This window comes from Oryctolagus cuniculus, chromosome 6 (assembly GCF_051225735.1).
Source record: "Oryctolagus cuniculus isolate XC-2025 breed Fujian yellow rabbit chromosome 6, ASM5122573v1, whole genome shotgun sequence".
Lineage (NCBI taxonomy): Eukaryota > Metazoa > Chordata > Mammalia > Lagomorpha > Leporidae > Oryctolagus > Oryctolagus cuniculus.
In genome coordinates, this window is record NC_142872.1 from 43,961,211 (window position 1) to 43,985,832 (window position 24,622).

The 24,622-nt window shown below is 42.3% G+C and overlaps 1 protein-coding gene across 1 annotated transcript in view; it reads left to right on the forward strand.

Annotated features, from left to right (window-relative positions):
• Positions 1 to 23,252: 23,252 nt before the first annotated feature.
• Positions 23,253 to 24,622, forward strand: part of SGCD (sarcoglycan delta) — a 1,076,594-nt gene continuing 1,075,224 nt past the window's right edge. Inside the window, exon 1 of the mRNA XM_051844412.3 lies at positions 23,253 to 23,585. The gene's annotated coding sequence lies outside the window, so the exon portion shown is untranslated. The remainder of the gene's footprint in view (positions 23,586 to 24,622) is intronic.

Consider the following 24,622-nt stretch of genomic DNA (forward strand, 5'->3'; position numbering starts at 1 on the left):
AATTCCAGTCTCACTTATTTTTCTGGACACATTCACAGACCCCCCTTGGGCACCTATTCAAAGCATTTAGATGTTATTCAGCCAATTTAATGTTTAAATTACTATTTTACACATCAAGATAACTTGAATTTGAGCTCAGTGTATCTGATCAGATATCTTTTTTCTCCTCACCAAGACATCTAAAGATGATAATTCATTCTCATAAGCAATACACCATCTCAAATAGCACAATTCTCAGTTGATGAGGAGGTATGAAAATCGTTCTTTTATCCTATCCTAGATTCTTGTTTCTTTAGTAGCAAAGCACAATGGAAATGGCATGGGCTATATTACTAGAATAGACTGTTACTTACCTACCCACTTTCTATTGTTTTCTTCCTCCATTTTGATTCTCTCAATAAAGTGCCCAGCCTTCTTGTAACTAGGGGTGGACAAAACAATTTGGAGTTATTGAGTGGAGCCTTTGAGGAGGTATCTGAATATTCTCTTTCTCTGTCTCTCTCTCTCTTTCTCCCCACCTCTCCCTTTTCCTAGAGTATGGATGTGATGGCTAGAACTCTAGCATCCATCTGTGATCCTGAGGTTGAAACCAGTGCTATGGAAAGCTGAATAGAAACATAGAAGGAACTTGGGTCTGTGACTTCATCGAGCTGTCATACTGGCCATATCAGCACTGTGCAGCTTACTTCTATATGTTTTGTTTTCCATGAAAATAAACTGTTCTTTGTTTTAGATACTGTCTGTAATACTTCAGCCTAATAATTTTAGCCAAAAGCATGTCTTAACCAATATGAAATCAACCCAAATATGGTTCCATATCTTTATTTTATCCATCTTGAACTGTGTGGTTCTGTACCGATCCTTTACCTCTCTCTGATTCAGTTTCACTGGGTATCACAGAGATATCTATCCCACCGAGATAATATGCAGGAAGTATCTTCAACAGAGCCTTTCTCAGAGTTGATGCTCACTGTGTGTTAATTCCTTCCTGTGTTATCTTTGTAGAATTACTCACAGTGTGACCTTGCTGAAATATAGTATCTTAAAGTCCTACTGAATCATAAGAGGAAGATTACATTGTATATGTAAAGTTTTTACAGAAGTTTCTTTTGTTTTATTTAAAATATTTGAAAGCTGCTCCACCATGCATAGGATATATTTAAATTATCTGCTAATCAAAAGGCATTTTACTAACAAGACTATCCTCTCCAGGTAAGGAAAATGTCTATGGTAAAACAATGGTCAATTCTCTAACTGGGGGATCTACAGAACATGATTTGGAAGCTTGGTTACAAAATTAAAGATTCAGAAGTGGGTTGTACTACACTGTTACATCCTAGTCTTTTGAAATATAAGAACCCTGACATTTTCCTTCCTTTATCTTTTGTTTTGTTTTTAACCAGCAATGAAAACTTAGCTGACCTTTGCTGACTGAACTTGCCAAAAATAATACAAAATTAATAGTTACATATGCTCCCATTCATCTGTTATTCCCCCATTTCTCTCATGAAGACAGTAGACTATATTGATTAAGAACTCTCATGTGATGTTAATGAAACTGGGTTAATTAGAGATTATTAAAGATATATATCTTATGCCACATTGATGAAATTTGAATGGTCAAATATTGGGCATTATGGTAAGTCAGTTATGGGGGTGTTTTGGATGCAGATGCCCCCTCAGATTATATTTTTATATTACTGTGGTCTTTGCTCCAGCACCTTCGTGGATTAAGGTTATGGAGTTCACTGGAGTGTAGCCTAGCTGAGGAACTTAGCTTAGAATCATGGCTCCACCATTGCCCTTGTGCTCTTGGGTAAGTTATTAAAGTCTTAGGTATGCTCGCTTCCTAGTATGTGAAAACAGAATAAAAATAGTACCTATGCAATAGGTTGTAATATAGGTAACATGATATACTTTAAACACAGGCACACAATTCTAGTATGTAGGTTTTCAACTTTATTTATTTACAAGGGAGTGAGGGAGAGAGAGAGAGAAACAGTGATTGGGCATGAGAGACATTGCTTATCTGCTAACTCACTTTACACATGCCCACAATGGCCACGTATGATCTAGAGTTGAATCTGGGAGACAGGAACACTATTCACATCTCCCATGTAGGTAGCAGGGACCCCTTTACTTGAGCTGTTACTGCTACCTTCCAGGATCTGCATTAGCAGGAAGCTGGAGGGAGGAGCAAGTTTTGGGAATTGAACCCAGGTACTCTGATGTGAGACATAGATGTTTTGTCCACTATGCTAAATGCCTGCCCCTAGCTTTTGTTGCACACTCAATAAAAGTTTCTTCTTCTTAGAACACTTAGTTATAAAGGTGAGTTAGTTGCACTTATTTTTCTCCTCTATTGCTTCCTCTTCATCCTTTCCTCCATTTAGTGAAAGAACACATTTGGCTTAGTCATAGCAGCAGTAGTAACAGCAGTAGCATTGGTGTCAAGGGGAATAATAACCATAATAACAACTTTCTTTAGCATTTTCAAAATATGCTCACTGTGGCTGCCATGGCAGCATGCTGCTCTGGTCACCCTACAGGCAAGAACCAACTGCAAGAAGGGTAATGTGCTGATGGCTTTCAATTGCCACATGCTTGGGATCTGCACACAGCGCTGGAGCCAGGCCCTTCCTGTCCAGTGGGGAGTTCTCCAAGGGGAATCTGTGCTCCCAACTCCTTGTTGTCCTGCGCTACACTTTCTCAGGACTACCCTGCAGGTTGGAGCTCTTTTCATCCTCCTTTCTGTCTCTCCTTTCCTCTCTCCTTTCTCCTTCTTCCCTCCCTCCCCTCCCCTTCCCTCCCCTCCTCTCCCTTTCCCTTCTCTTCGTTTCCCTTCCCTTCCCTTCCCCTCTCTCTTTCCCTCACCCTCCTCTTCCCTCTCCCTCTCCCCATCCCCCTTTTCCTGCAGTCAGATCTGCAGGGTGGTCTGAAAGTTCTCCTCCTCCTCCCTCTTCCCTGCACTCTCCCTTACTAGTTCACTCAGGCTGCCCTAACAAAGTACCACAAAGTGGATGGATTTTACAACAGAGGTACATTTTCTGTTTGGGGGGCTTGAAGTCTGAGATCAAGGTGTTAGTGGGGCTGTTTTCCTCTGAGGCCTCTCTCCTTGGCTTGTAGATGTCTATCTTCTCTCCATTCTTCACCTGGTCTTCCTTTTGTGTGTGCCTAGGTCCAAACCTCCTCTTCTAATAAGGAGATGGGATTTGGGGCCCATCTGATGTCCTTATTTCAACTTAATTTCTCTTTAAAGATCTAATCTCCAAATAGTTGCGTTCTGAGGTGCCAAAGGTTTGAATTTCAACATAAGAATAGAGATGGAGGGGCCCACATCATCACATAACACCTTTACCAGCCTTTCTCCCAGAGACTCTCCTGTGCTGCTCAGTGTGTGATTGCATCTTCTTCCCAGAGGACCTAAATTTACAAACTAACCAAGGCTATTCCACCTAATCCTCTGACTGTCCTTATTTTACACGTGAAAGGTGAGATGATGTCACAGTACTGCCCTTACAAGGAGAGATAGTTGCCAGAATCTACATCTCTCAACCTAAAGCACTTTTTCCCCCTGCATTTTCTCTGAATATGCTGTTTATTTCACATAATTGAGCAAAGATGCAAAATTTTCCCTTCAGACCTTCTTATATTGAATCGCCAATAACATTGTATGTTTCGATTCTTCCTTAACAGACTCATATTTATTTATCATCTTCTTTACTTTAATTATTAGTATCCTTTCCCTTTTTATTTTAAATAAGTAGAATTCCTAGACTGATGTAATACAATATTTAGGGCTGGGATTTTGGTTTGTTCCTACAGTGTTTGCAGAGCACCTTGCAAAGTAGGTTCTCCATAGATAGAACTTAATTTAATAGCTACTCGCTAAGGGCCTGTGATAGCCAGAGCTTCCAACATCTAGCCCCATGCCTGACATGTGGTAATTCTTAATATATCACCATGCATCACATAAGGATGTTTCGGTCAATAATAGGCCACATTCAATGGTGGATTGCTAAGATTGAAATGGAGCTAAAAAATTACTACAAGTGACCTTTTATTCATAATAATGTTGAAGCAAAAATGTTTTATATGTGTGTCTGCGATGGGCTCATATAAAGAAATCCACAGCACTGCCAGTTGTGTACTAGTATAGCAGACAAGGTTATGGTCAGTACATTGTGTTTGATGATCACGAGAAAAGACTATGTTATAGGTTTGTGTGTTTGCTGTACTGTTTGTCTTTTCTTTAAAGTTCAATCTTTATACATATAAAAAAGTTTACTCTAAAACAGTGAGCCAGGTTATGCAGGAAGCAGCCCCATGCATATCACATGCCCCGCATTTCTTCATTTCTTCAAGGTTCTTCAAGGGCTGATTGACCTGTCTCTTCTAGGTTACATAAGCTCATGCTATGATGTGCAGAGAATGAGGAAATTGCCCAACAACTCATTTCTCAGCATGTGTCATTACCATTAAGTGACATTTAAATGAAAAAAAAAAAGTTGATATTTTAGAAGCAATTATAGTGTCCTAGGCCCAACATTGTCTCACTTAAAACTTAAATAGTCATTCAACAGAAATGTTATTCTTACCTCAATTTTCCTGATGTGTCTTGGAGGGATTCTTTATCTTGCTAATATGACACAGCTAGAAAGTGATAGCACTGGAATACAGAGGCTATCTTAGTTGACGGTTACTTGACATTGCAGTGTATCTTTAGTTGACCAAAATGTTGTATTAGCACAGAGTGCAGAAAGGAAATTATCTTTCAGAAGTTTGAAAGGACTCCTTGGCCCATATTTTTCATCACACAAAGTATCATGACTCATGAGCAGCAGGAATCCCATTGTTGTTTTTGGAGGATTAGTTATAGTCGTGTAAGGCATCCTTGAGAGGAACCGAAAATAGCTCTTCAAGATGTTAGAGGAGGAAGAGCTTCAGGGCAGAATTTAGAGGAAACAAAGCTGACCTTTAATTCTGACTGTGGCTCTCTGGTCCTGTACTTTTGATTTGGGAGTTGATGAAAAATTAAAACTGTAGTCAGATGGCAAGTTTTTCATTATAAAGGATTACCTTCTGATAGTCATTTTGAAATATGAATCCACCATATTGTAAAATGAGAGCAGGAATAGTTTTCATTCAGCATGTTTTTTTGAGGTCCTAGCTGTGAAAAGATAGAGTGTGGAGGTTTTTGGGTTCCAAACAGGGAACAGTTACAGTGACTGCCTTCGTAGAGTTTAAGGTCTTGGGCAAAAGACTAATGGAAAGTAAAAATAATGCATGAACTGATTATTTGAGGGTTACCTGTACGTAGCCAATGTGGTGCTGAGCAGGGCAGAACTAGGGTGGGACAAGTTAGGTGTGATATTTAAGGGGTACCAGAAATCTGTATATATAGGATTTTATTTTTATGGTTTTTTTTAAAAACTCAAGTAGTTGCAACCCAGTCCCCAATGAAAAAATATCAACTTTTAAATCAAGGCAGGATCAGTATTATTTTTTCCTTTTGCCTTAGGCTCAGCATGGCACCATAGCTAAACACTTGACATACACATCAAGTGCATGTGTTTCTGCCATCCAAACCATTTACTTGCATTTAATTCCTCAGGCAGACAACTGGAAATTTGGAGAGCATTTTAAAAATATTGCAGTGAAGAGCACACATTTCTGCTACATATACACGATGCTCTATTGGGTGAGGCACATCATCAATGAGGCCTCTGGTTCTCTTTGACTAAAATGAGGCTAATCATGCTTAGCTCCTAGTGTTGTAATTTTAAATGGGCTCATCTATTTAAAGTGCATAACCAATGTATTTGATAAACGTTATCTACTATAAGTATATCATAAAAGACAGAACCTAATAGCTATAGCAATGCAAACATTATGCATTAGCATCACAACATACCGAATCCTTTAAACCTGGTTATGTGAAGTTGTCAGAGCTGTAACAGAAGCAGTTCTCTTGATCCTGGTAGCATGAGCTGGGATCTGATAAGTGAGGCAAGGCATTGGAGACTAAATCAATATGAAAAAGGCATGAAATGGTGAATGAAAATGGCAAAATGTGGAGAGAGCGAACATCCCACAGAGAATAGTAGGAAGAAATAATACGCTGAATGGAGATTGGGACCAGGAGTTCTAAGTATTCTTGACTTAATGGAGAGTGCTAGAAAGTTTTTGAGGAGGGGTGTGCCATTTGCTGACCTGCTGTTTAAAAGATAACTGGCCCCAAGATGAAGGACCAATAGTAGAGCTGATGTTTTCAGGCATTGTAAAGCGTAGCATACACAGACATAGACTATTCCATAGATTGTGTGATACAAGAAGGAAGTTTGAAGTTATATTTACAGTTAAGTGATATTTTTGAATGTCCCACTGAAGAGAATAGTGGATTGTATTTTCAGAATTTTAATCTTAATTGGAGGATTCAGAAAAACTCAAAATCCCAGTTTCATACAGTTTTGCTCTGTCTTTAGCAAAGTATGATACCTCAGGATGTCAAGTAATTATCCTGAATCTGCAATCCTAGGCTCAAAAGCACAGATTCTCCCTAAAGCAATCAGTTTATGGGCACATAATAATCTTTTGTTTTGTTTTTATTTTTTTCAGTTTATTTTTGAATAAAATATTTTTAAAGATTTATTTATTTATTTGAAAGTCAGTTACACAGAGAGAGGAGAGGCAGAGAGAGAGAGATCATCCATCTGATGGTTCACTCCCCAAATGACGGTAATGGCTGGAGCTGCACTGATCCTAAGCCAGGAGCCAGGAACTTCTTCCAGATCTCCCAAGTGGGTGCAGGGGTTCAAGCACCAGGCCACAGCAGAGAGCTGGATTGGAAGTGGAGCAGCCGGGACTCGAACTGGTGCCCATATGGGATGCTGGTGCTTCAGGCCAGGACATTAACCCACTGCACCACAGCACCGGCCCCAATAAAATATTATTTTAAAGGCACTAATCTTGGCTCTCATGAAGCTCACACTGTGGTGGCAAAGACAAATAACTAACAAGTAGAAAATTAATCTCATTATTTTAGGTGATATGAAGAACATTTTTTAAAAAAGTGATGTGATATGAAATAATAAAGGATACTTCTTTTTTAAAAGACAGTCAGCAGGGATGGCGTCGTGGTGCAGTAGGTTAATCCTCTGCCTGAGGCGCTGGAATCCCATATGGGCACTGGTTCAAGACCCAGCTGCTCCACTTTTGATCCAGTTCTCTGCTATGACCTGGGAAAGTACTAGAAGATGGCCCAAGTCCTTGGGCCCAGGCACCCTTGTGGGAGACAGGAAAGAAGCTCCTGGCACCTGGCTTTGAATCGGTGCAGCTCCAGCCATTGCAGCCATTTGGGGAGTGAACCAATGGAAGGAAGACCTTTCTTTGTCTTTTCCTCTGTCTATAACACTACCTTTCAAATAAATAAATAAATAAAATCTTAAAAAAAAAAAAAACACACAGTCAGCAAGGAGCTCTCTGAGAATGTGCCATTCAAGCTAATAACCTGAAACATGATTTGTTTTATCATACTTTGATTTTCTTGAATTCTTATTTAGTCTTAAAATAACATTATGGCAAAATTAGACAAAATGTTAAAAAAGTATCCATAGTCTCACCATGCTTGTTAAACTTTTTTATTTTTCGTAGCTTCCTGCTGTTTCCTTTGTGTATATGTGAATTTTACTTGGTTGCAATCAACGTATGGGTATAATTTTGCATTCTGGTGTTTTTTTTTTAGAACCTAACATCATAATTTTCATTTCTCTTTTCCCAAAAAAGTGCATAATTAACAATCTGTCCTCACTAAGGACTTGATCGATATAGAAAACGTGAAAGAGGGGTGGTCACCTGGAACTTGGAGTCATAGAAATTAAGCTTGGAAATTTAATTCACTTTTTACCAGGTGATTAAAGTTTGGAAAGTGAATTAAACCTCAGTCGCTTTGTCTGTAATCTGGGAAGATAGTACAGTGAGATGGAGTAACATATAAGCTTTAGAAAGTGCACATTTCAAAACACAAGTTAAATGTTCTCTATACGGTATCAACATTATTCTTATCAGTTGCTATACAAGAGGCACAATTTTATTCATTCATTTATTACAAAATATTTGGTAAAGCCTTACTCTATTTTAGACACTCTGTTAACTACTGAGGTGAAAAACAGTGTTCTTGCCTGCTAGCAGCTCTTAGTGGCTGTTACCTTTGTGGAAATAGAGAATTATAATAGAGCATGTTAAGTATATTGATAGTATCCTTTTCTCTTCCTTACACTTTTATTTTACCTTTACTTTGGGCACTTTTCTGCTAGTGTGGCTCTTACTACAGGTATCTCTGTGGTGACAAGGGCGAGAACTGTGGTCAGACTCCCAGTTTCCAAACTGCAGCTTGGGCACTCACTGTGTGTGCATCCTTGAGAGAGGTCCCTGACCTCTCTGAGCCTCCTCTAGTCATAACCTAATGGGAACAACAGCTGTCTCGATATTTGTGAGTATTATGAGGTTGTTGACATGATGCTTAGCCAGGGACTGGGCCACAGTCATTGATAAGCAACTGGAACCTGTGTCAATAATCAGTGTTAGTGTTGCAATTCTGTGAATTATTACTGATATAATCTCATCTGGACATTGCTTTATTTCAGTATTTCTTAAAGTATAATTCATGAAATGCTAGGGTTTTGAGAGATGATAAAAGAGATGTACCACACCCAGAATACAAACGTGAGCCCAAATGTTTTTGGCAAATGCTACTTTAACTTGGCGTCTTTCAGGATTTCCTGTTTTCACATCACAGCCTTTTCTTCACTGATCCATCCCCCTCCCATTGGGATATACACTGCTGGCTGTGCTAAAGTGTCCCATCTACAGTGTAGTCACACTGGCATGCGGCTTCATGGACCAATGCTGGATTGTCTGGATACATTTCTTAGGTGGGACACTCAAGCATGACTACTGTTCCACTCACCACAGCCTGTTCTGGGCCCACTTTTGATGTTTTACGTAGAGAAGAATATCTGAGCCAAGTATCCATAGGGAGTAGATTTCCTTGGGAAAAGAGAGCCCTTTCTTTTGTTCTCTTTTTTTTTTTTTCTTTTTTTCTTTTTTTTTTTTTAAACTTTTATTTAATGAATATAAATTTCCAAAGTACGACTTATGGATTACAATGGCTTCCCCCCTATACCGTCCTTCCCACCCACAACCCTCCCCTTTCCCACTCCCTCTCCCCTTCCATTCACATCAAGATTCATTTTCGATTATCTTAATATACAGAAGATCAGCTTAGTATACATTAAGTATGGATTTCAACAGTTTGCTCCCACACAGAAACATAAAGTGAAAAATAATAGATGATTTTTTTTTAAATGATGATGAAATCAGAGCAGACCTATTGTCATGTTTAATCCCAGTGAGAGTCAAGTTGGGAATTGATAATTTCTTTTTTTTTTTTTACAGAGGATCAGTTTAGTATGCATTAAGTAAGGATTTCAACAGTTTGCACCCCCATAGAAACACAAAGTGAAATATATTGTTTGAGTACTCGTTATAGCATTAAATCTCAATGTACAGCACATTAAGGATAGAGATCCTACATGAGGAGTAGGTGCACAGTGACTCCTGTTGTTGACTTTACCAATTGACACTCCTGTCTATGGCATCAGTAATCTCCCTATGCTCCAGTCATGAGTTTCCAAGGCTATGGAAGCCCTCTGAGTTCTCCGACTCTTATCTTGTTTAGACAAGGTCATAGTCAAAGTGGAGGTTCTCTCCTCCCTTCAGAGAAAGGTACCTCCTTCTTTGATGACCTGTTCTTTCCACTGGGATCTCACTCACAGAGATCTTTTGCCAGAGTGTCTTGGCTTTCCATGCCTGAAATACTCTCATGAGCTTTTCAGCCACCTCCGAATGCCTTTAGGGCTGATTCTGAGGCCAGAGTGCTATTTAGGACATCTGCCATTCTATGAGTCTGCTGAGTATCTCACTTCCCATGTTGGATCACTCTCCCCTTTATTTACTCCATCGGTTAGCGTTAGCAGGTACTAGACTTGTCTATGTGCTCCCTTTGACTCCTAGTCCCTCCACCATGACCAACTGTGAACTGAAATTGATCACCTGGAACAGTGAGATGGCATTGGTACATGCCACCTCGATGGGATTGAATTGGAATCCCCTGGTATGCTTCCAACTACACCACTTGGGGCAAGTCAGCCTGAGCATCTCCCAAATTATACATCTCTTCCCTCTCCCATTCCCACTCCCATGTTCAACAGGGATCACATTTCAGTTAATTTTCAACACTTAAGAATAACTGTGCATCAATTACAGAACTAAACCAGTCATATTAAGTAGAACAGATAAAAAAAAAACTACTAAGAGGGATAATGTATTAAGTTGTTCATTAACAGTCAGGGCTATGCTGATCAAGCCACCGTTTCCCATAGTGTCCACCTCACTCCAACAGGTTTCCCTCTTGGTGTTCAGTCAGTCGTCACCGATCAGGGAGAACATATGGTATTTGTCCCTTTGGGACTGGCTTATTTCACTCAGCATGATGTGTTCCAGATTCCTCCATTTTGTTGCAAATGACTGGATTTCGTTGTTTCTTACTGCGGTATAGTATTCTAAAGAGTACATATCCCATAATTTCTTTATCCAGTCTACCGTTGATGGGCATTTAGGTTATGTCTGTGTCTCTTCTTTGCTAATTGCCTCCATTCTTTCCACATGAATACTACATGGAGTTACATTTATACAAAGCTTGTGGTTCCATCTACAGGAGCTTCTCAAAACATGTTCTCACAATACAAAAGTTGCACTTTGTAAATTCACATTTCTTAAATAATAATAATAAAAAAAACATGTTCTCATGAAACACACACACATGTTGCTGTGGATTCGTCCTGAAAGGAAGAGCATGGTGGGAGCAAGAGGCACAGAGTCACCACACAGACCCCGGGAGTTGGGTGAAGGCAGGCCTGATGCAAGCAGCCCGCAGACTCATTTATTTCAGTTGCTACAGCAGCTAATATGGCCAAGGCAGCCAATCCATCAAGGGGTGGTCTATGCCCTAACCAATCACAGCCTGTTGCCAGGCAGTTTCTGTTGCCAATGGTCATCTTGGCATGGCCTTCTCATTCCACAACACACACACTTACACATTTTAGAGAGAATGTGATACACACACACACACACACACACGTATTTGAGAGAGTCAGAAAGAGAAAAATGCTCCCATCTGCTGGATCACTCCCCAAATGCCCCATGTTGGTTGGGCTGGACCAGGCTGAAGCTAGGAGCCTGCAGCTCAGTCAAGGTCTCACATGTGGATGGCAGAAACAGATTATTTAAGCCATTAGAGCTGCTTTGAAGGGCATGGATTAGCAGGAAGCCAGAGTCAGGAAATGCAGCCAGGTATCAAACCCAGGTACTCCAATGTGGGATGTGACTGTCTTAATCTCCAGGTTAAACATATCCATCCTGTTGCTTTTTGTTGTGTAAAATTCCCATAACATAAAATTCACTGTTCCAAGCATTTAAAGTCTTGTTTATTAATTTGAAAGTCAGAGTTAGAGGGGAGGGAGGGAGAGAGTGAGAGTGAGAGAGAGAGAGAGAAAGAGAGAGAAATTTGTCATCAACTGGTTCACTCACCCAGATGGCCACAATGACTGGCTCTGGGCCAGGCTGAAGCAAGAGCCAGTAGCGTCTTCTGGGTCTCCCACATGGGTGGCTGGGGCCCAAGTACTAGGACCATCTTCTGTTGCTTTTCCCAGGCCATTAGAGGGAGCTGGATGGGAAATGGAGCAGCTGGGACATGAACCAGCTCTCATATGTAATGTTGGCATTCTAGATGGCAGGTTTAGTCACTACACCACAACCCTGGCCCCTGTTCTAACCATTTAAAAATATGTAATTCAGTGGCTTTTAGTAAATTCACAATGCCGTGTAACCATCAGTACTGTCTGGCTCAAGAACATTTTTATCATACCCTCCAGCGCCTGGCAACCATGCTTTCTTGGCTCTATAGATTAGTCTATTCTGGAGATTTCGTGTGAGTGGAATCATACTGTATGTGACCTTTTTTACTTGACTTCTTAGCATCATATTCTCAAATTTCATGCTGTAGTATATATTGTTTGTTTATAGTTGAATAATATTCTATTATATGGATATACCATAATTGTTGGTCCCTTCATCATAGATATTTGGGTTGCTCTTCCACTTGATTATAGTGAGTAATTTTTCTATGATCATGCATGGAAAAGCTTTTGTTTGAATTCCAGTTTGGGGTACACAGCTAGGGATGGAATTTCTGGGTCATACTTCATCATGTATTATTTTAATACTTATTTTCTAGACATTAATTAGTCTTGGTAAACTCACAAAACTCATATCCTACATATGCAGTTCAATCTCTTGAGGTCTCAGAATGGTAAAAAAATTTATTATGTTGCTGTACTGAATCTCAAATTTTTATTCTGGAAACATTTTCTGAGAGAACAAATGTCTTAGACTGAAGTAATATTTGTGTTACTCAAAACTACAGCAACAAAAAGAAATCACATAAAACATGCTTTCCAAAGAAAATACTGTACCTAGAAAGTATTGCTGGAAAAATTATACAGCTTTTGAATTCCAAAAGAATGGTTCAATTCTGCCTGGTTTGCCACAGTGTGTGAGAATAATAGAATGTAGAATCTTTTCCTTTAGTAATTCTGAACTGGCTGGCAATCTTCATTTTGCTGTTCTATCTTCCAACAAGCCAATGAATAGATGAGGAAAATGGATGGAAATTGGGATTTGAATCACCTCCTAATTGTTTTACTCAGTTCAAATGGCCACAGTTACCATACACACATTTTTCTCCGCTAAGTAATCTCTAGACAATAGAAAACAGTTGTCTTTTTAAAGGATTCCCTCCATTTTTCTTCTCAGAAATAAATTGGTACATGGTCTTTCCCAGCCACACTTGCATCCTATTATTGTTTTCAAAACTTAAACTCTCTTCATGAAATGTGACTTTATTTGCTTTCTGAGGTTGAATCATACAACCACTGAATATATGCTGTTGACAAAATAGCACTCCTGTGTTCTGAGACAGATGTCTCTACAATGAAGGGACATTTTAATAATGGCATGCTGCATAATCAATGCCACCTTAAGGCATGGATCAATATTATATTTGAGATGTCTGAATAGATATTAAATATGGACAGAGCAGGTCGAACAAGTGGAAAAATGAGGAAGAAAATTGTTCTTGACTATACATGAAGCTTCTAATGCTTTTAAATGGGGGGCATTGACCCGTCTGGAAAATGGGCACTTACTCTTTTCTAAACAAGGAGTCTAAATTAGTAAATTTTTATTTTCATTTTTGTTTTGAGTTTTCATGCTTTAAATATTTTATTATTTGAAGGAAGAATGCTGTTTTCCCAGTGGTGCATCTCCTGGGACATTTTAGTTAATTATTTTTTTACATTAAAACAAAATTTATATTTTATAGTAGTTTAAGGTTTATGGAAAAGTTACCAGGCTAGTAAAGAGGGCCTTATGTATCTCATGCCCACTATCTCCTAAAATTTTTTTAAGATTTATTTATTTATTTGAAAGTCAGATTACACAGAGAGAGGAGAGGCAGAGAGGGAGAGGTCTTCCATCCACTGGTTCACTCCCCAATTGACTGCAATGGCCGGAGCTGTGTCAATCCAAAGCCAGGAGCTAACAGCTTCTTCCCGGCCTCCCTCCCACGTAGGTGCAGGGGCCCAAGGACTTGGACCACCTACTGCTGCTTTCTCAGGCCAAAGCAGAGAGCTGGATCAGAAGTGGAGTATCTGGGACTTGAACTGGCACCCATATGGGATGCCGGCACTGCAGACGGTGGTTTTACCCGTTACACCACGGTGCTGGCACTTCTCCTATTATTAACATCTTGCATTAGTATGAAGTATTTGAAAAATTAATGAACTAATAGATACATTATTAATGGAAATTCATCTTCTTTTTAGTTTTTCATCTTATATCATTCTCCTCTTCCATCATTTCATTAAGATATCATGTTACAGTTAGTCATATATTCTTTGGTGTTTCTTGACTATGAGAGATCCTCAGAGTTCTTTGTTGTTAGTTTTAAAGACTTATTTATTTATTTGTTTTTATTTGAAAGGTAGACTGACAGAGAAGACAAGATAGATAGAAATCTTCCATCTGTTGGTTCACTCCCCTAAGTGGCTGCAATGGCTGATGCTGAGCCAGGCCAAAGCCAGAAGCCTGGAACTCCAACTGCATTACTCACATGGCTTGCAGGAGCTCAAATATCTGAGCCATTATCTGCTGAATTCTCAGGCACATTAGCAAGGAGCTGGATCAGAAGAGGAGCATCTGGGACTCCAACCGACCCTCAGATATCACATGCTGGCATTACCCACTGCACTACAATACTGGCCACTCTTTGTTGTTATTTTTAAAAATAACTTCAACAGTTTCAAGGAATAGTGGTCAGATATTTTGTAGGATATACTCAACTTGGATTTTTTCCTATGTTTTCTTCATGATTAGACTGTAGGTATGGATGCTGGGTAGGAAAAATACCCAGGTACAATGCCATTCCTATCACATGATGTCAAGAGTACTTTCTTTTTTTTTTTTAAGCTTTTATTTAGTGAATGCATTTTTCATAGGTACAACTTTAGGAATATAATAGTTCTTTCCTCCATAGCCCCGTTCCCACCCCAACTCCCATCCCACCTCCTACTCCCTCTCCCATCCCATTCTTCATTATTGTTCATTTTTAGTTTAACTTTATATACAGAGGACCATAAGAGTACTTCCAACATGATTTTCCAGTACTGATGTTAACCTACACCATCTGCGAATATTTCCATACTGGAAAGTTTCCTTTCTCCCCCTTTATATCCTATTCTCTTTGGAAGGAAATTGCTAAGATCAGCCCTTGGGAAGGGGTGGGATTTATGTTCCACCTCCTTGAGGGTGACATAGCTAGATAAATTAGTTGGAAATTCTTCTATATAGGTATTTGGGTGCTGTGTTTTGGCCTCAGATGACAGAAAATATGTATCCATCTATTAACCTGTGTATGTTCACACTTTATAATTATTTCTGTATGCATCCATTTGTGTATGATCCTAAAGTGAGTTAATATTGATTATCTCAAACTCTAATTGATTGCAATGAGCATCATTCCAGCTTTCTTCCATGGATTATCTATAACTTCCCATTCCAGCAGTGAAAAACCTGGCTCTTGCTATCTACTATTTGTTTAGAAAATTTTCACTTCCAGTGTATATGGATGGTGGTTTCATAGTTACCCCAAGGGGAAACAACTCTACAAACAAGAGCACAGTGCTTCTATATAAGTCCTTTTTCCTTTACTCTTAGAGACTCTGGTCATTTCCAGATACCTAAGTCAACTCCCCTTTCTCTATTTCTGCCACTGAAGGTATTCCATACATTTGTAACACAGTTAGAGTCTCTTGTCAAAATCTACATTCCTTCCTGGGATTCCCTGACCTTCTAAGTGATTTTTAAAATTTGCATAGGTAGGGTCCAGCAGTGCTATGGCGTAGCAAGTTTAGCTGCTGCCTGCAGTGCCGGCATCATATATGCATATATGGTGCCTGTTCGAGTCCCGGCTGCTCCACTTCTAGTCCAGCTCTCTGCAATGGCCTGGGAAAGCAGTGGAAGATGGCCCAAGTGCTTGGGCCCCTGCACCCATGTTTGAGACCCAGAAGAAGCTCCTGGCTCCTGGCTCCTGGCTTCAGATTGGCTCAGCTCAAGCCTTTGTGGCCATCTGGGGAGTGAACCAGCAGATGGAAGACTTCTCTGTCTCTCTCTGTCTCTCTGCCTCTGCCTCTCTGTAACTCTGCCTGCAAATAACTAAATAAATCTTTAAAAAATTTGCATATATCAGAGTTCACTGTTGTGTTTTACAGTTCTGCAAAGTGTCATTTATTCAACATTACAGAATAGTTCTTTCACTCTAAAACATGACTTGTGCATTGCTATTCAACTCTATCCCTCCAACAATCACTTGGTTTTCCTTTTCCAAAAATTACATGGTATGTAGCCCTTTCCAACTTCCTGTTTTCATTTATCAGTATGCATTGGAGATTCACCCATTTCTTTGCATTGCCTGATAGCTCACCTAATATTATGGCATGTATTTTATGGGTGTACTGCAGTTTGTTTATTCATTTACCTATTGAAAGACATCTTAGTTTCTTCTGGCTTTTGACAATTATGACTAAAGCTGCAATAAGTATTTGCCTGCATGCTTCTCTGTGGAGATTTTTCTGATAACTTTGGCAAATAGGTCAGAGTGCAATTTCTCAGTTGCATGGTGACAGTGTCTAGCTTTCTGAGAAACAGGTGAAGTGTTGAAATAGCTGCAACAGTTTGCATTTCCATCAGTGGCATTCTTGTTTTTCAGCATCCTCATCAATAATTGGCATGATCGTTTTTAAGCCATTTGAAAATATTTGCAGTGCTTCAATTAGTTAAGTTTTGCTTAGTGATCATCTATATCCAGTGGGAAAAATATCATGCATTGAAGATGTAGATTTTTTTTAAAGGTTTATTTATTTATTCAGAAGGCAGAATTACAGAAAGGCAGAGGCAGAGGAAGAGAGAGAGATCTTCCATCCTCTAGTTCACTGTCCAAATAGCTGCAATAGCCAGAGCTGGACCCATCCAAAATCAGGAGCCAGGACCTTCCTTTGGGTTTCCCATGTGAGTGCAGGGACCCAAGCACTCGGACCATCTTCTAGTGCTTTCCCAGGCTGAAGCAGAGTTGGATAAGAAGTGGAGGAGCTGGGTCTTGAAGCGGCGTCCATATGGGATACTGGCACTGCAGGTGGTGACCCTACCCTGTGTGCCATTGCACCAGCCCCTGAAGATGTAGATCTTTGAACAGTTTTTATTATGAGCTGTTTTCCTTTGCCTTATACTTTATTCATTATTGAAACTTGCCATTTACCAGACATTTCTTCTAAAGATGTAAAATACAGAATAGTGTATTGGCTATTTATATTGATTTTGCATTGAAATAAACTGAGACTTAACCTTGATTCTACTACATATTTCCTTAGAGTAAATTATTAATTTGCCCCACTTCAGTTTCCTCATCTTTAAAACAGAGACAACAACGAAGCCAGCTCGGAAGGTTTTATGAATTTAAAGAGCTACGTCATTTGTCTGGAACATGGCAACATAAAATTATTATTGATATTACTGTGTACTGTTAATATTACTAATACTACAGAGGGCTGTGGTTCTTGAAAACTATACACTTTTCACCTCAGCCCTTCACTTTTGAACCACGTTGATATTTTTCATCCAACCATGCCTCATAAAAATAGAATAAACACACTTCACATTCATTACATTTCTCACAGCATGGTTTTTTCTACTCCAGAGAGCATGGTGGAATAGATATTTGCAGAGGTAACCTAAGTGTTACAACTCATTGCTTCCTGTTATTTCTTGTATTACTAATAATCCCTTACATTTGTTCAGTACTTTAGATTTTACATAGTGCCAACCCTATAGATATTATCTTATTTGCTTCTCAGAACAGCTTTCTGAGGTAAGCAGGCCATGCTTAAGTGGCCACCAATTTTGGTGCGGCAAGAAAACTTGCCCCAAATTGCATAGCAGGTAAAGGCAAAGCCAAGGTTTAAATACAGATTTTCTGAATTCCAATTTAGTGTAGGAAAATAGGACACAGGATCAATGTTCAGATAAATTTGTCAATTTATGAGATGCTTGGGATATTCATTAATTCCCATTAGTTCTGGTTCATGAGTCAAGTTCATGGATGGTAGGGATCTTTAGAGAGGGTTCCCCTTTATGCTCTGGGGATTCAAACCAACTGGGACACTTTCAGTCCTCGTGGTGACCTGGAGATCTCACACATACAAGCTAGCATGCATATGACAAGATTCCCAGCATCCCTTCTGGAGAACTGGATTGCCCATGATAATGATTGTGGTAGCCACGTGTTTGCACTATTTCTGGGATTTATAGCCACTTTCCTCACTTTATATCCAATTCACAGGGTTAAGCTTTTAACAGTTTTGTTGGTACTATGATTCCGCACTCATGGTTCTGTAGGGTTATGGAAGGGTAACTGTTGGATCTAAGGTATGCTTTCTTCTAAATTCTTTCTTCTGGTGAAGTTGACTTGAAGACCAAAGACAGAAAATGAAGAAATGCATATGAAATGCATAAAATAGATATTTGTATCACAGGAGCATAGATACAGACAATTGTTTTGCAGCAAGGGAGGAAAGAAGTCTGAGCATGGCAAGTCAATGTCATGAAAAAGAGACATAGAATAAAGACAGATTATATGAGACTGAGAAGGATTCCATCCCCACATTGCATTCTGTTCCAGAGGCCTTGTTGCATTGCTTTCCATATGGTTTTCCAAATGTTTATTATTGATTATTATTCATTTGAAAGGCAGAGTGACAGAGAAAGAGAAAGAATGGAGGGAGGCAAAGAAGGAAAGAGGGGTAGGCATTGAGATATTCTATTTGCTAGTTCAGTTACCAAATGTCCACAACAGTCTGAACTGGGCCAGGCTGAAGCCAGGAACCCAGAACTCAATCCTGGACTCCCCACAAGGGTGGCAGGGACTCAAGTACTTGGAACTCCCAGCTTCATTAACAGGAAGTTGGATCTGAAGACAGCAGGACTCCATTCCAGGCACTCCAATAAGGAATGCAGGCATCCAAGCCCATGGCTTAATTCTGTGCCATAGCAGCTACCTCTCCATGTATTTTTTTGAGTCGATTCTTTAAGATTATTTTTTTGCCCCCTCTCTAAAACTACTTCAAGTTGGTGTTGGTTATTCTGACAAACAAAAGCATCCTCATTTACATGGGAAGTGAAATTCTCCTAGTGCAAAACTTATTACTGAGCTGCAGGCAATGTATCTTCCAACAGCAGTAATCACTTTCATATGTGATGGTCCACCACTTAGTCACTTCGCAGATCCTGCACACCAGGATGTACTTAACATCCTTAATAGTACTCCCACATTGATGCAAATAACTGTTTTAAGCTTGCCAGAGTCTCAGCGAGAGTGGAATATTTCTCAGGTCTGCAGTTTCATTTTTTCCCCCCACTGGAATTCTGTCCTTCTTGTTCCAGCTAGTTTTTGCTTGAAATTTTCTGTGACTGAGAGGTGAAGCATAAGAGAGCAAGAGGGAATATGAATTAAGATTAATACAGGCCTTTATTCAAAACTTGCTCTGGAAATTTTTAGCTTTAAAATCCAAAGTATTTAACCTCTTAGAGCCTTCCTTTACTCATTTGAAAAATGAAGATTAAAAAACCCTACTTCATGGATTTTTTTAAATAGGAGATTTTATGAAATAAAGTATGAAACACATCTGCCACAGTGCCCAGTCCATTGTAGATCCGCAGTCCTTGTTATCCATTCCTGGCCTTTTGAAGCAATGCATCAATCATTCTTATTATTCTTCATCACACTAAAATGGTAACTCCTACCTGTATATTCTGTAGCATCTCTATGTAGGATACAATCGGCAGTCTTGATTATTGAGTCTTAAAGCTTGTGATCAGATCCTGCACTGCTTGCCTTCTTATAGGACCAGTGATAATGAAACTGTGATAAGTTCCATAGATTCCTTCAAAGTGAGGAGTTGGATTAGTAAACCCTTAAGATTTCTTTATCAGGGCCGGCACTGTGGTGCAGTGGGTTAAAGCCCTGGCCTGAAACACCGGCATCCCATATGGGCACCGGTTCTAGTCCCTGCTACTCCTCTTTTGATCCAGCTCTCTGCTGTGGCCTGTGAAGGCAGTAGAAGATGGCCCAAGTCCTCGGCCCCTGCACCCACATGGGAGACCTGGAAGAAGCTCCTGGCTCCCGACTTTGGATCAGCTCAGCTCTGGCCATTGCAGCCATTTGGGGAGTGAACCAGCGGATGGAAGACATCTCTAACAGCAACAAAGATTAAATATCATGACTGTAATATTTATCTGTTAGGTTATTATTTAACTTACACAAAATGAATCATAATTCTGTCCATTCTAAAGTTCTGTTGGTTGGTGAACAGTAAATCCTTTACTTTGGCAAATAAATAACTCTCTTTAAAAGAAGGCACTTTTAGATTTGGAAAGATCTATTTTCCAAGTATATTTGTGCAGTCAGACAAAACCTGACTCAATCCAAATAATTGGTCCTAGTTCTCCCCTTTCCTGGGAAGCAGCTCTGGTCTCAGGATGATAAGATTCTAGGAAACTGTCCTTTTTATATCAGGTAGCACTAACTAGTATTTGTCACCTTTCTATTTCTTTTTCAACTCTAATAATGAGTGTCAGCAACTCAGTGGCTTTCTTTCATACTTCAGTTTCCAAAGCCCCTTGGAATCAGGTCCTTAGCCTACTCTCAATCCTGAGTTTTAATCCAATCATGTATTTGCGGATTGACTCAATCCTTGTTGTTAATATGCTACAACATATAAAAGCCTCTGTTAATTTCTGACATATTTCAAAGATTAAAAACACTGAACTTTGCCCTTAAGAAACTCACAGTCATGTAGAAAAGATACAGACACACAGACCACCAAAATTCAATGCAGAAAGAATTAATAGCATAGTTCAATCCCTTTCAGTCACAAATTGAAACCCATTAGCAGGTCATGGAATCAAGTAATAGGTCATGGCCAACATTTTAAAAATAAAATAAATTGAATAAAAAGTATTGGAGTGAATCACACAATAAGTACATGTGCTTTGTAAAAATCTAAATTGTATGTGTTTAAGATGATGTAACATGAAGTGTTAAACTAGCCATCATACTCAAAAGTTTGAAGACTCTGGGTTCAGAGAGGAAGAGCTGGTGAGATTCTCAAATTTTATGTGCATATGAATCAGTTTTGGATCTTAAGATGGAAATTTGGGGTCAGCTGACTTCAAATGATGATATTCTCTGTGTTTAACAAGCTTCTGGGTGATCCTGTTGTTGCTGGTCCACACAAGAAGATGCAATGCTGATGGAGAGACTGTTTCCAGTGGGGAGATCCCATGAAAGCTCTTGAAGCCATTCGTGCCTTCAAGTGCCCCTAAGAAATAAAAGATTTTCCTTTTCTTCCTGGTATTCCCTTTTGCTTGATGGGATCCTAACCTGCCTTCCTCACCAAGTGCTGCTGCTGTCCAGCTCCCAGGTGCTGAATATTGAAACTAGGGGACCAATGTAGCCTTTGGACCAGTTACGTGAACAGCTTCACTGTTGCCTCTGAGCGCTGGCCCCCAATTTCTTGTTGTATTTCAGCCACATGTGCCTTCCCATGCACTTCTTCCTGCAAGTAACCATGGTGTACTTCCTACAAAACAGGTTTTTAAAAACGGGGACAGGAAAAGTTTCTTTATTTCAGTTTCTACCTGCCTCCACATTTCCTCAGATTTCAATCACCTGCATCTAGATAGCTCCCTTGACCTCCTAATAGCTATCTCTGCAATTCCTTGCCTTTCCCCACCCTCCATCTCTTGCCCCTCAGACAGGGATATTTTCATCATCCAAAAATGAAGCCTTCATTCTTTTCTTTTCTTCAGCGGCTCCCCACTGCCTAGGCAAGCTCTGCTCCGGCTAAACTTGTTTGCTGCTGCTCCATGGTGTCCTTCTCCATCCTGCATTTTGAACCTCACTTCTTCTCACTTTTCCAGCTGGTCCAATCTTACCTGCTCTTTAGGATTGACTCGAAATCCCACTTCTTTCATCCAGCGGCGAATGAACTCCTTGCTCTCCTCTTTTCCTATGTCTCATCATAATGATGCTGAATGTAATTTGTGTACTTGCATGTGGCAGAAAAATCACAGGTTTGTTGATTGCAGACTTGGCTGGGGTTTGACCAAATGGGAAGCATGGACAATGGCCAAGCCTTTGTCATCTCTGAGCCTCAACTTCTCCACTAAGATAACGAGATCAGAGACTATGATCTCCAAGTGACTGCATGTAGTGCCCAGTAAGTGTGCCCCTTTCTAATTGTTTCTTGCCTTAGAGATAATTTTCTATGACTGCAATTTTTTTTGAATTTTAATAATGTTTCTCATTAGCGTTGAACTACTACTACCCGTCTTCCTGAATAGTCTTCTGATACTGAGATTCTCACATGTATTTTTCTTAACGTCTATCTGGATGGAGTCTCCTTTCGTGGTGGGGCAATCAGGCTCCAGGAGGGCTATCCCTAAGCAGCAGAGCCTCGACTACAACAGTACTCCAAACTTGCAGGACTCGGCTCGGTGTCCCCCCAGTGCCTGCTCGCTAATTATTTGTCAGTTGATTGGTGGCTGTCCTGTCGCGCAAGACAACTCCCCTCGTCTTGGAAGGAGGAGCCCCTCAGAGTCCCTTGGTGAACGGGAAAAGTGCTTACTCTGGGAGGAAGGCGGGGCAAGCCGGAATCAGCTCTCCCAAGGAACCGCAGACTCTGTCGCCCGGTATTTGTGAACCCCATTCTTCCCGGAGGAGCGGCGAACGGGTTCAAGGATACCTGGAACCTGTCCCTTAGGCGGAGCGGCCGAGCTGCCTCGGGCCGCCGCTTCCAGCAGATCCTGCGGAGTGGAGAGCCCCTGCCCCCGCCCGCGTTCCGCTCCGGGCCCCCTCCGCTCTGCACGGGGAGGGAGAGCGGGGGAGCCTCCACACCAGTCTCCTCCGAGCTGCGGGCCGGGAGCCCCGCGCCCTCGGAGCCTCTAGGCAGCGTCCGCCTCCGCCCGGCGGGGGTGCAGGCTCTCCCCGCCGCCCCCACTCGCCGCTCGCCCGCGCTCCCTCCCTTTACCCTGCCAGCCGGAGCGCGCACACCGGGGCTCCGGCACGTGGGCGCGCGGGAGGCGGCGGCCGCTGCTACCGCTGCTGGAGCCGGAGCCCGAGCCCGAGCCCGAGCCCGAGCCCGAGCCGGGGAGATCGCCCTCCATGCTGCGGGAGCTGCGGCCGCCTTCCGCTCAGCCTTGGGCCCCAGCCGAGCCCCGAGAGCCGGCGAAGCCGCGTAGAGGAGGAGGACGAGGACACGCGGCGGGGCGCGGCGGGCTGGAGCGAGCTGGGCTCTGAGCAAGGAGCGCCCGCAGCCCGGAGGAGGCAACCCGGCTCTCCTGCTTGCTCTCTGCTCCAGCCGCTGCTGAGGGCTCCTGACGGCGCGATGCCGCTGCGCTCCTCCTAGGCGGCTGCCGGCCGAGGCTTCCTGCTGCCGCTTGGCCCGCGCCGGCCCCCATTCCGCGGGCGAGAACCTCGCCTACCCGGGAGGACGCGCCCGGCCACCCGAGTCCGAGTGAGCGCGAAGTCCGAAGTCTACCCCAGGGCGGCCAACTTCCCCGCGAGCCCCTCTCCCCGCCGCAGCCTGCGCCAGCCCCGGGAGCGATGCGCCCCCAGCCGGGCGGCGCGCCCTCGGCCACCTCGCCACCCATGGGATCGACTGCCCTCGGCTGCCCCGCTCGGCGCGCATAGCGCTCGCGCGTGGCCCAGGAGAGGAGCGAACCACCAAGGCGTTTCGCTGACCCTGAGCGCACCAATCTGCTTGGGGCTCCTGCGGGGGCAGCGCGCGTACCCAGGGGTGAGTAGCCCGCATGGCGTGGCTCCCTGTAGCCCCAGCTAGCGCCTTGCTGGGAAGACAGGGAGATGCGAGAAAGTTGGGTCTCCTTGCACCTGGCAGTCGGAAAGCAACCCGATTGCCTTCTGGGCTCCCTCTGATTTCTTTCATTTCTAAGCTGAGGAGGGAGCCCCCTTCCCCTTCCCAAGGAGAAAGGGAATTCCTAGAGCAGGAAACAGACCGTCCCCATCCGCGTACCATTTGGGGCTTTTCAGCCACCCGCGCCTTAAGCAAGCACCCTGCCCAAGCGCTTGGAGATCTGCAGCCGCCTGGGCGCGCTCCGGGATCATGGGCAGTTGGAGCCCCTAGGGGAGGCTAAGCGCGCTTCATTAAAGAGCAGACTGCTGGAATATTAAGTGAGGGAGAGAGGGAAAGAAGCAGGAACGGGGATGAGCGAGCGAGAGAGAGGGAGGGTGGAGTGTGTGTCAGCAAAGGTAGCCCGAGGAGAAAGCGCTAGTAAAATTTAACTGTCGCTGACAGAATTGGCACCGGGATTCCTAGCACCGCGGTGTGGGTTTGGGGGCGCACAAACCCAACAGGTGGCTTGCACGGGCTGCCTGGTGCTGGGCTCTGGGCTCTGGAGAAGGAAAGCACTCCCACCCCAGGGCTCTGCCGCTTCCAGGGGCACATGTGAACATGGTTAAGAAAATGCACTCTCTGCTCTCAGGCCCCTTTGGGATGACTGTGTGAGGCATCCAAATGCCTCCCTTCGGAAAACAGCGACCTCATTGTGTGCCTGATTGAGGCTTCAACTTGCAGGCAACTAAGGGATCATTCAGCTGGGAGAGGAGGACTTGGCTCCTGTGGAGACTTGAGCCAGAGCCTGGCCTTCCCAGTCCCTGGGTATTCCCGCTCCCGCTGCTGGGCAGGGAGCCAAATCTCAGAGTTTTCTCTGTCCTCCACAGCAGGGCCAGGTACGGGGTGCCGGAATGCCAGGCGTCTGGCCAGAGCTTATTATCCCTACCTGCCTCCTAGGCTGGCATCCTGAGCCCCGGACTTAA